General features: G+C 33.8%; 1 protein-coding gene across 13 annotated transcripts in view; it reads left to right on the forward strand.

Annotated features, from left to right (window-relative positions):
• The first annotated feature begins 10,073 nt into the window (after positions 1-10,073).
• LOC127968107 (inositol 1,4,5-trisphosphate receptor type 1) overlaps positions 10,074-13,512 on the forward strand; it is a 131,561-nt gene continuing 128,122 nt past the window's right edge. For 10 of the 13 annotated variants that reach the window (XM_052568998.1, XM_052569000.1, XM_052569006.1 and 7 more), the window contains exon 1: positions 10,077-10,253. The gene's annotated coding sequence lies outside the window, so the exon portion shown is untranslated. Of the gene's footprint in view, positions 10,254-13,512 lie in introns of all 13 variants that reach the window. The other 3 variants (XM_052569001.1, XM_052569009.1, XM_052569008.1) reach the window with 2 other exon arrangements.

A 13,512-nucleotide genomic window follows, 5' to 3' on the forward strand; every position in this document is an offset into this window, starting at 1 on the left:
ACCAGAGCAAAGCACAAGGCATGCTGGGTAGGAGCAGATTTTTCTTTTATCAGTGGCACTTTGAACTTCAGGTTTGGTTACATGCATTGGACTGAACTTCCTGTTGTAAATCTCAGTCAATAGACATTTTTGAGTGCTTTTTTTTTCTTCATTAATATGTTGTTATTTATCATACTGAATAATTGTGTTGATATTATAAATTGATGTATTTAAATATCGTATTTTAGAGGCAGGGACCTAAAAATAAAATGTATTTCTAATTTATAATACAACATGTTTAGGATTTTATACACTGGGACACACACACACACACACATTTATAACATTTAGTATTTAAGTCCCTGTTTCTGGTGTATGCTGATCTAAATGTGCAAACTGTTTTCTCAAGGATTTAAGCCATTTTCAAGATTATAGGGACTGAAATATTAAGCTCATATTGCTCAGCTACTTTTCTGAAAATGTTGAAGTGCATGGTGCTTCTGCTGGTTGTGTTGTGTTGTGATTGTTTTTCCTTGCACTTGGATGGGCTGAGAATGTGAGGATTGTGGCAAACTCTCCGAATCCTGTTTTTGTCTCATGAGTCACTAGGTTTGGTGAGTGAGCACATTCCCGGGTCTCTATGGTAACGGGATGTGTGATATCGACTGGACGGCGCGTGTAGGCTGGAGTGTTTAGCAACGATTGCTGAAGAGTGAAATCTGTAATTCTCTGCTCAGTTAGCAAGTGTAAGCTCTGCCTCTTGAGCCTCTTGAACACTTAGGGTTTGACTAACAAAGAAAGGCATGTCAAGGTCTTGACTAGTGTCTTTTCATGGTGAGGTCACATTTTCTCCTCAGATAGAGAGAAATTGAGTGATACTGATGGCAACCTCTGCACCGTCGAGAGGGACACTACCTCTGACACTGTGTACTGTGCTTGTCTCTCCTGTTTTTCAGAAGACAGTTGAGTTATTAATATCTTTATATTAATAAAAAAGAAAGAAATAAACTAAAAAAGAAAAGTTTATTCAACTTTATTCATATTTATTATTATTTGTTCATTAATATTTTGTTTTATGTTTACATTTTTTATATTTTAATAATTTCAAAACTATTATTATTATTTTATTACATAACATTTTAACATATGCAGATTTATAATTTATAAATAAAGATTCAGATTTGAAATAATTTATTAACATTAATAATCATTAGTTGTTATTTTTTATTAATCCATTAACGTGACACAGTACACCTAAAATGCAATAATTAGTATGAAATAATTATATAATAATTTATACAAATATTTATCATTATTAAAGTTTATTTAATTTTATATTTAAATAAGAAATGTACTAAGAAAATAACAAAAAACAATATTTTTAATATTGTCATTAATATTTGCTTAATATGTATTAATAATGTATTATTATTATTACCATATTAAAATAGTGTTACTTTTAAAGAGTGGGTGATTTTAAATAGTTATTTTAAATATTTTAATATCCTCAACAACAATCATTATTTGTCATTTCAGTCATAATAATAAATGAGCAATACTTATCATTTGTAAAATGCAATATTTTTTGTATAGAAATAATATATTTAATAAAATATATAAAATGCACATAAAATAATATATGTTAAGTTTGATCATTAAAAAAATGCTTACATATGCGTACATTTATAAAATGTGGTATGGAATGGGTAAAAAAGAAAAGAAAACAGGTAGTAAACTTGTGATCCCAGAAAAGATGCATTTGTATTTGTTGACTGGCCTTTTTTTCTCTAGCTTGAGATCCTGAACAAGTGTGTCCTTCAAGACACTGGGTTAATGTCCACGCTGCTGGAGTTCAGTGCAGCCGAGTTTAAAACCATGTTGCCTTATATATTTATATAGAACATTATCAGGAGAATTTCACTGCAACATGAAAAAAAAAAAAAATTTCCAGTGGCCCAGATAATGATGCAACTTTTATGCCATGAGTATGAGCTATATACAGTACATATTATAGACACCATAGATATGACCTGCTAGAAATTCCTTAAAGACATCCCTTTATTGTACACAATTTAATTATTGCATGCATTATGTTCTTGTAATGGGTTTGATATCCAGAGGTAAGATCATGAACTCAATCCAATCATCAAGTGCCCATATTTTTGTGTTAAAAGTAACCTCTCTTCTAATCTCTCTTCTATCTAATCTCTTCTGTCTTTGCTTGTCCTCCGCTGTTTAACATTCTCTAATTCTTCCTTTGCAGAAACACACTGAGCCTAGTTTCCTCTCATCAGTCATGCCTGTCCTCCACGCTGCCATTAGTGACAGTCAAATTACACAGTGCTTAATAGTGAGTTAATGAAGCTTTGGAAGCTCAAACCTGCTAATCGGCTCTTATTCTTCCAGCACAGACCACTGGAGCTCCTGTCATCTGGAATTGAGAAAGAAAGTGACGTTAAACTCAGCTGTTTGTATTGTGCAACAGCTCACAGCGAGATCACAGGCCTGATTTGATGAGGGGAAATTGAGTGAATATATTAACAGTGATGCCTTTTTAATTTCAAAAGCCTTCCACTGGATCTCTCTGAAGAGTCTGTCTGCGCTGCATCCTAAGATATCATATCTCAGATGAGTACAAATGATTCATTTCCATAGTTACCTCATCTAGAGCGTGCAGATTTTAGATTATGATAAGGCGATGCACATCTCTCGAAGCATGTGTTTATGCTTCTTTTAACATGTGAACTTATAAACTGTGGATTATGCATGGTTCTTAACTAAATAATGGCTTAATAATGACAATTCTGACTCGCAGAGCAATAAGCTACAAGACCCAGTTAGAGTAATGCTGAAGCTCGCTTAATAAGAGCATTTCCTCTGGGAAGACCAGAGCCATTATCACAGTATAATTGTCTTTTATTTTTAGTGAGGAAGAACTTTGTCCTGTAGGGTGGAACAGGACACATAACTCTGGTTCATTTGCATCGTTCATGTCATTATATGTTGTGATACAGCAGTGGGTGGAGGCTGTCTCAAATTATTATCAGTTTAGAGGTGGTTCACATCACATCACAGAACGCAAAATAGAGATTTTTGGTTTCAGATGTAACCATGTCACAATCAGCATGTTGTTACACTTATGGGGTTTAATAAGATTTTTAATATATATATATATATATATATATATATATATATATATATATATATATATATATATATATATATATATATATATATATATATATATTAAAAATCTTATTAAACCCCATAAGTGTAACAACATGCTGATTGTGACATGGTTACATCTGAAACCAAAAATCTCTATTTTGCGTTCTGTATTGACAGAACGTATATTTTTTATATATATATTATAAAAAAATTATATGTTGGTACACTTATGGGGTTTAATAAGATTTTTAATATATATATATATATATATATATATATATATATATATATATATATATATATATATATATATATATATATATATATATATATATATATATATATATATATTAAAAATCTTATTAAACCCCATAAGTGTACCAACATATAATTTTTTTATAATATATATATATATATATATATATATATATATATATATATATATATATATATATATATATATATATTTACTTATGCTCACTCAGGATGCATTTATTTAATCACAAATACAGAAACAAATGCAGTAATGTTATGAAATATTATTACAATTTAAAATAACATTTCTATTTGAATATACCTACGGAAGTTCTAAGTGGCCACGCATTATAATTTTTTTCCTTTTTGTTTTCTCGTTATAACGACTTAATTTTCTCGTTATCTCGACATAACGAACGTTTTTTTTCTTGTTATAATGACATGACAGTTTTACTGTTGCTATAGTAACAAACTCAACTTTGACAGGCATCTGATGGACAACCATGCAGCGCTCTTACTGTAGCCTATATTTCAGCAAATTTTGCTTCGCCAAGGTAATAACGTCTACACAATATATAAATAAAGGCTGATGAATCACTGTTGGTTTTTCCAGAGACAGTACAACAAACGTTTTATTTTTGTAATTAACATGTTTAAATGGCAACACCGCGCCATTAGATAAGTATTAGACAAGATAGATTACTGTAGATAAACAGAACATCTCCACTTATTAACTACCTAATCATGTTCACAAATAAAGATATAGGTGCAAACAGAATACAGTGAAGTCAACCTTGGTTTTGATAAGCAGTTATTTTATGACACAGAACGCGTTGGTGAAACTCATGCATCTAGCAGGAACTTAATACACAAAATAACCATATTGATTCAAGCATTTAACATTTATGAATCAATTAAATGTCAGTAATGAGCAAGACTGCACTAATTATAGTGATCACAAGGAAGGAAGTGGATAGTATACAACACCCCATCAGTTATATTCAGGTCTACATTGCCACCTGCTGGCACAGTTTTGTAACTTCTTAGAGAAAATTAAGTTGTTATAACGAGAAAATGAACTTTGTTATGTCGAGATAACGAGAAAATTAAGTCGTTATAACGAGAAAACGAACTTCGTTATGTCGAGATAACGAGAAAATGAAGTCGTTAAAACGAGAAAACAAAAAGGAAAAAAATTATAATGCATGGCCGTTTAGAACTTCCATAATATACCCTTTTCAGAATCTGCAAAAAATATATATATATATATTTTCATTTAGTACTTCCCTTCAGGGGCTACAGAAATTTCCCAGAAGACAAATAAAAGAAATTCAAAAAGTTTTCGCCATCATTACTCTAGTCTTCAGTGTTGCATGATCTTTTTGACATCATTCTAATATGCTGGTTTGACGCTCAAGAAGTGTTTCGTTTTATTATTAAAGCTGTAGTCGGTAACTTTTGACGCTCTAGCACAGGGATCCTCAAATCTGGACCTCGAGATCCACTTTCCTGCAGAGTTTACCGCTAACCCTAATCAAACACACGTGAGCATGCTAATCAGTGTCAATCAATGTCTTTGGGATCATTCGAAAATTGCAGACAGGTGACTTTAATCAGGGTTGGAGCTAAACTCTGCAGTGCATTGGACCTCCAGGGCAAGATTTGAGGAAGGGGGCTCTAGTGGTTACTAAACAGAACTTCTTGCATCTTGCGGAAGAACATCGTAGCCGGAACTACTTCTCTCTGTTTATGTCTATGAAGAAACACAACGGTACTGGGTTACTCCGCTGCGGTACCCCCGAAGCAATCTAAAATAGTCAGAATATAAACACCTATATACCCTTATGATTCAAAACACGGTTTGGAAAATGGATTCATGGTGTACTCGCTTATTATATACATTTTTTAAATCTTGAACAGAAAAAAAAGTTACGGACCGCAGCTCTGATTGGTTGTTTCTTACTGGGAGCGGATTAATTTCTGCAAATGGCAATAGGACCACTGGGAGGAACCAGAGGAGCTTGATTTTTTCACAGATTATCTGTCTCATATTCTACTGTCAGGACATAATGACAGGTTTAACAAATATGTAAAAAATATATTTTTACAAAAGTTACCTACTGCAGCTTTAATGTTGAAAATAGTTTTTCATTATGACTTTATTTAACTTTTTAGTTTTTTAAGTTTATAAAGATTTTTACTGTCCTTGCTGAATAAAAGTATTATAAAAAAAAAACCTGAGACCCAGACGAGACCAAGCTGTCCATTTAAATCATGAAGACGAAAACTGTAAGACCTTTTTTCATATTTAGAACACAAATAAAGATAATTTTGCTGAAATCCAAAATATTTCGGACGCTCATAGACAGTAATGCAACTACCAAGTTCAAGGCCGAGAAGGACAGTAAGGACATAATTAAAATAGTCCATGTGACATTAATAATAATAATAATAATGCATTTTATTTCATGGCGCCTTTCAGGACACCCAAGGTCACCTTACAAGCAATATACAGGTCACTGCATGAGAAAAAACATATCAAACATACAGCAGTACATATAAAGTGCATTTAAGTCTCAATAAAACATCTTATAAAAAAGCTTGTATAAAAATATAAAAGTCAACAAACACTCGCTATTGCGAATATTGAGGGAAGAGAGTTCCATAGGCGGGGGGCAACATAACTAAAAGATCTGGCACCCATAGAAGTAAGTCGAATCCGAGGTACCACAAGAGAAATTGAAGATGAAGATCTAAGTGCACGTGAGGAGTGTAAACCTGGAGAAGTTGAGTAAGGTATTGTGGTGCAAGATTATGAAGTGCCTTATAAGTGAGTAGCAATATTTTGAATTCAACTCTATATTTTACTGGAAGCCAGTGAGGTTGCTGGAGAACTGGAGAAATGTGATCAGTATAAGGTGTTCTAGAGAGAACATGAGCTGCAGAATTCTGAACCAATTGAAGCTTATGCAGCAATTTGGAGGGAATACCTGTGAGAAGAGCATTGCAGTAGTATATACGTGAGGTGACTAATGCGTGAATGAGACTGCAGTATTATTATTTGAAAGAAAGGGACGGAGACGATTTATAATGTGCAAATGGAAGTATGCAATCCGTGTGATATTATTAATTTGAGCTTTAAATGATAGTGTGCTATCCATGATGACACTCAAACCTTTAATCTGAGAGGAAGGACAGATTGCAGTATTGTCGATGTGTAAAGAAAAACAATTAGATTTAGACACAACAGGTCTAGTGCCAACAAGCAGAGCCTCTGTTGTATTGCCAATTACCTGCAAGAAGTTCACTGAAAGCCAGTCTTTAAATTCAGCTAAACAGCTTCACAAAGATGGCGGAGGAAAAGAGCTGGTGGGTTTGGCCGACAGGTAAAGTTGGGTGTCATCTGCATAACAGTGAATATGAATACCATTTTTCCTTAAAATATCACCAAGAGGGAGCATATACTGTATCTAATGAAAAGAAGCAGGCCCAAAACAGAACCCTGGGGAACACCAGTGGTGACTGTAGATGTTCTTGAACTAAAACCTGAAAACGCTGACTGCGTCCAGATAGATATGACCTAAAGCAAGACAGAGCAGTGCCAGTAATACCAATGGAAACGAATCTGTCGATAAGTATGTTATGTGAGACAGTATCAAAGGCAGCGCTTAAGTCAAGTAGGACAAGTATAGTTAAATGCCATAGTCAGCTGCCAACAGTAGATCATTGGTTATCCTGACATTAGTGGTGGACTATTTTAACATTGTCATTACTACCTTTCTCTTACATCTTTGGAACAATATGGGTGTGAGTAATTAATGGCCGGATTTATTTATTTATTTTGGGGAATTATCCCTTTAAATGAATCAAGCTTGACAAAGATTGGCTGTTTGACCCTCACTGGCTTTGCAGTCAGCACTCAATTTACACACCCCTCAAATTTTTTGACAGAACAAAATGGATTCTGATGGATTATTGTGGATTATTATAATGTTTTCATCAGCTGTTTGGACTCTCATTCTGATGGCATCTATACACTGCAGAGGATCCGATGGTGAAAAAGTGATGAATTATTCCAAACCTCCAAAGTCAATTTGGATGGCTAGTGGGTAAGTAAATATTCAGCAATATTTTATTTTTATTTTGGGGCAAACTATTAATTTAAACACATCATTTATAATTTATCCAATTCTATTTGTGGTCCAAACACTAACAACTGTTCTATAATGACATTTGTCCCATCTTACAGTTGTCTGCAGTGTTTTTCCACAGAAGATTATTGTTTTTCCATGGGTTAACTGTTGCATCCATCAGTAGATCAAAGGGATGGCTGTATGGCCATTTTTGGTTGGAGCAGCTGTAGCTGCAGATATTTCCATCTCAAAGGCTTACTCGATGTTCTCTTCCACTCCACACAAATGCACACAGGTGGAGAATAAGGTAAGAGCCCAGTTTAAGACGCACACCTTTGTTTGATAATAGTGACCCGAGTCCACCCACACTCATGGCCCCTCTTACTCATCCTGCTGTTCAGAATACAGCACACGATGAATGACAAGCATAAAGAGCCTCTATTGTGTCTGTGTTGGGCATAGACATCATTCTCAGGGTGTGAGCGCACATTAGGTTGCTAGGTGATCTACCTTTATGTGAGTGATAGCTGTGCTGGGGAAGCAGGAATGCAAATTTTTGGGATGTTGCTCTGAAAAAGAGTGTTGTGTAACTGGCCATAGCTTTTAGAAATCAGACCTTAAATTACCAATTCAAAGGTTTGGGGTTGGTAAGATTTAAAAAAAATAATTATTTTGTGGACCAAGGCTGCATTTATTTCAACAAAAGTACGGTAAAAGCAGTAATTTTGTGAAATATTATTGTAAATTAAAATGTCTATTTTCTTTTTAATATATTTTAAAATGAAATGTATTCCTGTGATTTCAAAGTTGAATTTTCAGCAGGAATTACTCACGTGATCCTTCAGAAATCATTTTAATATGCTGATAATACATTGAATATATATAAAAATATTACATACACTGCCGTTCAAAAGTCTAGGATCAGATTTTTATATATAAAAAAAGACTTCTTCGTTGCCTTTTTCTCTATCACATTTTAGAAATCAAAAGAAATTATAAATCAACTGAAAACTTAAATACTCAAAATTATTTACATTTTAAAGAATATTAAAATACGAAACCAATACTAAAAACTGCAATAATATTTACAATATTAATGTTTTTCCGCCTGTATTTTTGAACAAATAAAATGCAGCCTTGATGAGCATAAGAGATTTCGCTAAAAACATTAAAAATCTTACTGATCACAAACTTTTGAATGGCAGTGTATATGAAAGTAAATAAATAAATAAATTATATATGTGTGTGTATATATATATATATATATATATATATATATATATATATATATATATATATATATATATATATATATTTAATATATATATATATATATATATATATATATATATATATATATATATATACACACACACATCACTTATAATTTATCCAATTCTATTTTTATCCAATTCTATATATATACATATACATATACAAATAGTCCTCAGCATTGTCTGACCAATACTGATACCTATAACAGCCCAATTGCTTTAATGCACACTTGACCCATCAGTATTAATACACCCCATTAAAAAATCATCCAATTCAATTAAAACCCACTGCATTGATCCTTTCACTTAGCAACCTCTTCCGAAATGCATTCGCATGTGAGTTTGGCGTATTTCATAAACAGCCCAGAGCACATTTAAAGCCTCTATCAAGGGAACACCGTTAAAAGCCAGTGCCAAAGCACATCAGAAATGTGTTCCAGTTCAACTGATGAACATGAAAAATGTTTTTACTAGGCCAAATGCAAAAAAAGAAAAAAAGTAGATCACCAACTTGATTTGTGGGTCAGATTTTAAAAAGTCAAAACCAGACTTAAAGGAACAGAAGTAGAACCACATGGAAGTAGTCCATCACGTCAATAGTAAACCTGTTTAGCTGAATTTTTAAGGGTTACTATGAATCAGATCTACATCAGTAAGCATAATTTTTCTGAAACACCATTTAAAAATCAGGTGCATTTTTTTTTTTTCTGGACTTTCTAAATTCAATGAGACCAAAGCATGAAATTACATATAATATTGAATACAAAGCAAATGCAATAATTAAGAATGGTACACTTCTATTAACATTATTAAATAAAGTACACTCTTCACTTTACCCCAAGAAACAAGACGTCATGACCTCATAAGCTCCTCACCCATTCACTGTCAATCTATAGAAAAAGAAAGAACATGTGCCTGCCTTTTTTTTACGTAAAGTAGAGATAATCTATGACTGTAAGAGTAATTAAACACTTGATGTGCAAGATTTTCACCAAATCATCTATCTATCTATCTATCTATCTATCTATCTATCTATCTATCTATCTATCTATCTATCTATCTATCTATCTATCTATCTATCTATCTATCTATCTGTCTATCTGTCTATCTGTCTATCTGTCTGTCTCTCTGTCTGTCTCTCTGTCTGTCTGTCTGTCTGTCTGTCTGTCTGTCTGTCTGTCTGTTTAGAGCTTCAGAACTTCATTACCCATCATCTCTCACTCCTGATGCGCGTTCAGTCAGGGGGCGGAGCTTCAGGGCTCATGTGGAGGTGGTGAGAAAGCGGACAAGTGTGGACAGAATCCAACTGGCAACTAGACGCCGCGATTTTCAATTGGGGACTTTCGCATATCATGGAATTATCCGAGAAATCCCGGCCGGAGCAGTTGTGCCGCTGACCGCACCGCCAGTGTTTTATTCCCGACACGGTCTTCTTCTGAAGAAGGTAAAGTTGGACTGAACTCTTGCTGTGACTGTACTGCGAGAAGAGACATAAGCGTCAGGCACTGGATGTATGACTGATGCATCCATCAGTGAGAGCAGAACGGAAGTTTGACAACGTGTTACAGTGTACACAGTGTATCAATAAAGGCGTTCGATGCGTGGTTTGAGGTTGTCGCGGTAATATTGCAACATTTGTTTTGTAATGTTTCCATATGTAACAGTGTCAAGTGCTGCTGGAGGAGGCAGGTGCACCGCACAGAGGATACAGTCATTATTCTGCCGTCTAGTTTAGAGTATCAGTGTTCAAAGTGTGTTTCTAGATTGGAGTTTATGCAATAAAGCGGTTGATGTGGTAAAACAAAATAAATAAATAAATAAATTAATTAATTAATTAATAAATACATAAATAATAATAACAATGCACTGCTCAGTCCGAGGCTGGTGAATTCTGATTGGCTGTTTATTATCACCTGTCGAATTAATCTTTTAGGTTTGATCTCAGCGTCATGGTTGATGTCTCAGTTGTATATGTTTGTTTAGAAACTATACTTTGATAAATTCGGCCTCCACACATTTAAAACCCCACACAGTAAAAGCAAGCGATTCAGTGTACAGACCACATACATGTGTCATTCCAGCTAAACGTTCGCTATTCACTTTTTAATGTGGAGCTTGTGTAACGTTCAGGCACGTGCACAGGTAGGGCTCAACCTGTGCAGAGCACATGCCCTTTTTGCCCTTACACTCCGAAGTGCCCATTTTTTGGAGGTGTTTTTTTTTTTTTTTTTTTTTTTTTCAATGCTATTGGTCACCATTTACGTCTGTATGTCTGTTTAACAAATATTTAGCAAATGAAAGTTCTTAAAACGAGCTTGTGTAAATCTAATTCGATCCTCAAGCTGTCAGTAAGCTGATAACTCCGCCCCCTCTATATTCATTGAATCAACTGAAGTTCCACAGCAGCAGCACAGTAGACAACAGCTGAGCTGAACAGTTTTGCGAAGGGTAAATAAATATCTTGTTTTTTGAATAAGTACTACTAAACACTATGTCTATAAATCATATTTTATTTATTGGATGTCTGTCTGACTGGCTGAGACATGTGGGACGTCGCCTGAGAGAGAGGGCTAGCATTTGCCATCTAGTCATAGCCAATACATAGCCAACACTTAAATAGCCTGGGCATATAGTAGCATTTCATCTTTTATAAAATGAGATTTTGGCCAAATGCATTTTACCACAGGAAAAACTGAGCGCTCCGTCTATATAGCTAAAAAAACTAGTTTGTAACCTGTAGATGAAAATGTAATGTGATCCTGGCAGCGGCAGGCGCCGTCGCCTTTTTAATGACGGACAAAAAATAAAAATAAATAACATTTGCACCCATTCGCTGGTCAAAAACTATATATTGATAACAACAACATATAATTTGTTTTTACCATCGGAAAATCATAACAGGTGCGCCCCCGCGCTGTTTCGTACTGGAACTTACACAAAGCAGCGAGTGATCCTCGTCACCTAGATAACTATATTTCTAAGAAATTTCTTCTTTGATTTATGATTGCTGATACACTTAATTTTTTAACATTTAGGATAATCATGTTATGGTATACTCTCCGTATACTCTCTGTATAAAAAGTAGTAAAACATGGTTTTACTACAGTAATGTAGAAAAAATTACAGAAGATCACTGTGAAATCTTTATATTTTATCATGCAGAATGTAATTCATGATTCATTCCAAGGCTTCGTTTATTTGATCCAAAATACAGCAAAAACATTAATATAGTGTAATATTTTTACAATTTTAAATAACTGTTTTCTATTTGAATATATTTTAAAATGTAATTTATTTTTGTGATCAAAGCTGAATTTTCAGCATCATTACTGCAGTTCAGTACTCTTCAGTGTCACGTGATCCTTCAGAAATGCTTTTCACTGCAACTGTACTTTTCACACTATTTTTATTTATTTTTTCATTGCTGGCTTATTTTAGGGAAAGTGTAGTGAATAGGAGACCTTCAAGAGACCAACATCCCTGGTCCACCACAGTATCAAATTTTTGCCAGGTAGGCGGAAACATGTTGGATATGTTATAGTAACGGTATGGCTATAGTTTCTTATAATCTGGAATTGAGTTGTACCGTAGTGTTGGACATAATTACTTAAATTATATTTCAAAAAAGTTAGTCCAAAATACTTGACTCATTGCTCACCTTCCCCTCTTCTCATTGTCATTCATAAAAATGTTAACCAAATAATACAAATTAGCTTATGAAACCAAACAGAATAGCTAAAAAAGAGAATATATATAATTGATATAAAAAAAGGGAGGGGGTGCCCTTTTTCAGTTTCAGCACATGCCCCTCAAAAGGTCTGTGCACAGCCCTGGTAACGTTTTTAAAGGTTTTCAAGATTCCCAAAATACAGTTGACAGGAAAAAAATTGCATCTTCCCAAGGACTATGTATGGCAGAAACTGCTGGAACAGATCAGTTTGGCCAGTGCACTGGGTTTCGTCTTCCTTGTTTTTCGAGCAAGCATTCTTATGTGAACTTGAGAATGGGTTAGTCTTGATAAGCTGGCCATCATACAGTTATTCAGGAGGTTTACTAGTCTGCTATAAATATGTGATATGTGACAATATAAACTGACTTATAGTGAATATAGGCTTATACACTTTTAGGTGTTTGTTAGTTTTGAAAATATGGAGAATTGTTTCGGGTTTTTCAGTTCATTTAGGCAGTTGTTGTTATAGTGGGCCTGTGATGCATTATTATTGTTCCTGTAGAGATGTCATTGCAGACCATCAACTTTATTTCAGTCACTATGTAAGGGATACTGTACATTTAGGCAGTCATTATCAAAAAATACACTCCAACAGGGTTTTTATATCTTATTTTATATTATCAAGTAAATAAACAAATGGATATTAAATATTGATCAGAGTATTATTTTATTCCTTAGAGAAGCAGAACTGATTATAAACAGTAATTGTACAGTCATTTTGACGACTTAATGTAATGAATGACCAGGCAGAATTCCAGAAAGATGTGCAATAAAATAAAGTAAACATCTGCATTATTGACTTGTATTAATATTTAAATAATATTTGGATTTCAAAGAGAGCATGAGGGCATGATGTGGTTTATCAATAGAGATTTCACAGGTAGAGCATCTTTACTGATCAAATAATAATTAGATTTAGTTTTTATAATCAAACAATGGAAACAAAGTTAAAAAACATTTTCAATAGTGCATA

Source organism: Carassius gibelio, chromosome B11 (assembly GCF_023724105.1).
Source record: "Carassius gibelio isolate Cgi1373 ecotype wild population from Czech Republic chromosome B11, carGib1.2-hapl.c, whole genome shotgun sequence".
Taxonomy (NCBI): domain Eukaryota; kingdom Metazoa; phylum Chordata; class Actinopteri; order Cypriniformes; family Cyprinidae; genus Carassius; species Carassius gibelio.